This window comes from Neomonachus schauinslandi, chromosome 1 (assembly GCF_002201575.2).
Source record: "Neomonachus schauinslandi chromosome 1, ASM220157v2, whole genome shotgun sequence".
NCBI classification, from domain to species: Eukaryota; Metazoa; Chordata; class Mammalia; order Carnivora; family Phocidae; genus Neomonachus; species Neomonachus schauinslandi.
This window is the reverse complement of record NC_058403.1, coordinates 180,649,894-180,654,110: the sequence shown is the minus strand read 5'-3', so window position 1 is coordinate 180,654,110 and position 4,217 is coordinate 180,649,894.

The window sequence follows — 4,217 nt, the reverse complement described above, 5'->3', positions numbered from 1 at the left end:
AACATAATATTGGAATCCTAGCCACAGTAGTCAGATAACAAAAAGAAATATAAGGCATCCAAATCAGCAAGGAGGAATCAAACTTTCACTATTTGCAGATGACATGATACTCTGTTTAGAAAACCCAAAAGCTTCCACCAAAAAATTGCTAGAACTGACACACAAATTCAGCAAAGTTACAGGATGCAAAATCAACATACGGAAATCTGTTGCATTTCTACATACCAATAATGAAGCAGAAGAAGGAGAAATCAAGGAATCTATCCCATTTACAATTGCACCAAAGACCATAAGATATCTAGGAATGAACCCAACCAAAGAGGTGAAAGACTTATACTCTGCAAACTATAAAACAGCTGATGAGAGAAACTGAAGCTAACACAAAGAAATGGAAAAACATTCCATGCTCGTGGATTGGAATAAGAAATATGGTTAAAATGTCTGTATTACACAAAGAAATGCACACACTTTTAAAAAAAGGTATTATTTATTTGGGAGAGAGAGAGGGAGAAGCAGGCTCCCCCACTGAGCAGTAAGCCTGATGTGTGGCCTGATCCCAGGACCCCGAGATCACAACCTGAGATGAAGTCAGATGCCCAATTGACTGAGCCACCCACGGAATCCAAGAAATCTACACGTTTAATGAAATCCTTATAAAAAAAACCAACAGCATTTTTCACAGAGCTAGAACAAGCAATCTTAAAGTTTGTATGGAACCACAAAAGACCTGAATAGCCAAAGCAACCTTGAAAAAAAAAGCATAAATTTGGAGGCATCACAATTCCGGACTTCAAGTTATGTTACCAAGCTGTAATGATCAAGACAGCATGGTACCGACACAAAAATAGACACACAGATGGTAATTTAATCTTCAATAAATCAGGAAAGAATATCTAATGGGAAAGAGAATGTCTCTTCAACAAATGGTGCTGGGAAAACTGGACAGCAACATGCAAAAGAATGAATTGGACCGCTTCCATATACCATACACAAAAATAAATTCAAAAACGGATTGAAGACCTAAATGTGAGACCTGAGGCCATAAAAATCCTAGAAGAGAACATAGGCAGTAACTTCTTTGACAATGGCCATAGTGATGTTTGTCTCCTGAGACAAGGGAAGCAAAATAAAAAACAGACTATTAGGACTACATCAAAATAAAAAGCTTTTGCACAGTGAAGGAAACAATCAACAAAACTAAAAGGCAACCAGGGAATGGGAAAAGATATTTGCAAATGACATATCTGATAAAGAGTATCCAAAATATATACAGAACTTACAAAACTCAACACCCCAAAAAACAAATAATCCAATTAAAAATGGGCAGAAGACATGAATAAACATTTTTCCAAAGAAGACATAAAGATGGCATATAGACTCATGAAAAGATATTCATCATCACCCATCATCAGGGAAATACAAATCAAAACTACAATGAGATATCACCTCACACCTGTCAGAATGGCTAAAATCACCAACACAAGAAACGGCAAGTGTTGGTGAGGATGTGGAGAAGGGGGAACCCTCTTACACTGTTGGTGGGAATGCAAGCTGGTGCAGCTACTCTGGAAAACAGTATGGAGGTTCCTCAAAAAGTTAAAAATGGAACTAGCTTATAATCCAGCAATTGCACTACTAGGTATTTATCCAAAGAATATAAAAATACAGATTCAAGGGGATACATGCACCTTTATAGCAGCATTGTCTATAATAGCCAAGATATGGAAGCAGCCTGTATCCATTGACTGATGAATTGATAAAGAAGATGTGGTGTGTGTGTGTGTGTGTGTGTGTAATGGAATATTACTCAGTCATAAAAAAGAATGAGATCTTGCCATTTGCAGTGACATGGATGGAGATAGAGTGTATTATGTTAAGTGAAGTAAGTCAGAGAAAGACAAATACCATATGATTTAATTCATACATGGAATTTAAGAAGCAAAACAAATAATCATAGGGGGAAAAAGAGAGGGAAACCAAGAAACAGACTCTTAACTATAGAGAACAAACCGATGGAGGGAGGTGGGTGGGTGGCTGCGTGAAATAAGGTAATGGGGATTACAGAGTGCACTTGTGATGAGCATCAGGTATTGTACGTAAGTGTTGAATCACTAAAATGTATACCTGAAACTAATATTACATTGTATATTTACTAACTGGAATTTAAATAAAAATTGTAAAAACGAAGTTAATATATATAAAACATTTAGAAACTTCCTGGCATATATGAAGTACTCTGTGTTAGCTATTAATTATGCATACTTGTTTAATGGTGAATTATTGGCCTTAATTCACTTTTTTATTGCCAGTTAATTTTTATAAGCAACATATTAAGTAAAACTTCAATATATATTTTTATAAATGTGTACCAATTTATGTGTTTTATAAAATTATACTTCTCTACTGCTCAATTTTATAGCAATTTTCTTGTTTCTTTTTCTTCAATTTCAATACTATTAATATTTTTCTTCAAATTGAATACGACTTAAGATATACTCCTCTCTTGATATACCAATCTGTTTTCTTAAATAAATGTGATGTAGAATTTTATCTCACTTAAAAGCTTTCTATCCACATTATTTCCCCCCCAGATTTCATCATTCTTTAATTTTATGGAATGACGCCCACATCTAGAAGGCTGAAGAATTTTTTTTTCTTTTTTTTTTTTCACTGTTCAGAAGGCTGAAGAATTTAAGCAAGTCTTTTCAGGAGCCCATTGTGAGAGAATATTTATCTTTTGTTAAAAAAAAAAAGTAAGTACTCTTAACTTCTTAATGCATATATTCTTATGCACACATCTAAGTAGAGAAGGTAATAAATATTTTGTGGTTACATTTTTATCCCCATGTTAATTGTTAGCTTTGAAAAACCAAACAGGCTTCCCTATACCATCTCCAGTCTGAATTAAGGGCCACCCCTTTATGGTCCCAGAGAGCACCCTTGGAATGCTCCATCTTACCACTTGTTGGTTTAGGGGTCCATCTCTGTGACCTCTTTGATGAAGATGTCTTTATGGGCAGTGATTGTGACCCACTCCCAACCATACCACAGTACCTAGTTACACAGTTGGCTGTTTAAAAATGTTCGTGGAAAGAAATTAGACTTTTAAAATGTGTTACTGCTATTCTTTGCAATCCATATTTATTTGATGTCATTTACAAATTATACATTCTGACTTCTTTCACTCAGGAATGTATAAGAAATAACATCTAACATTTATTGAACACTGTATATGTCAGGAGCTTTTCTAAGACCTTAAGACATTAATTCATCTAAGCTTTACAGCAATACTAAGGGATAGGTACTATTATTATTCTCATTACAGATAAGGAAACAGACCTATAGGAAGATTAAGATTCTTGCTAAAGATCACACAGTTGGGAATATAGTCAATGGTACTGTAATAGTGTTGTATGGTGCTCACCAAATCACTATGTTGTACACCTGAAACTAATGTAACATTTTGTGTCAACTATACATCAATTAAAAAATGGAAAAAAAAAAAAGTCACACATTTGGTGAGCAAAGTGGGAAAATTTGAACCAAGAGAGTATCTCCACCTTATACCACACTGCCTCTCCTATGTCACCATGGTCATTTTATTTTTATTTTATTTTATTTTTTAGAAGATTTTATTTATTTATTTGAGAGAGAGAGAGAGCATGCACGTTAGTGGGCAGGGTGGGACACAGGCAGAGGGAGAAGCAGACTCCCCACTTAGCAGGAAGCCTGACATGGGACTCAATCCCAGGACACTGGGATCATGACCTGAGCTGAAGGCAGATGCTTAACTGATGGAGCCACCCGCGTGCTCCCACCATGGTCATTTTAAATACAGTTCTTTTCATGTGAGTTCTATGATCAGTATCTTTTGAATGATGTACCAGTCATGTACTAGGCATTGACACACAGTGATCCTGCCCAAGGGAATCAATAATCTAGAGGGAGAAATAATAGTATAATCAAAATACTGTGTTGTAAGTGCAAAATACTTGCATATACTAGAGAAGTAACAGGAGGTATCTCTTGCTATGTAACAAATTATTCCAAACCCAACAGCTTAAAATAATAAGCATTTATTATCTCACAATTTCTGTGGGTCAGAAATTGGGCATGGCTTAGCTGGGTGCCTCTGTTTCAAGCTCCCTCACAGAGCTACAATCAAGGTGTTGGCTACAATCAAGGTAGTCTCATCTGCAGGTTCAACTGGAGGAGGA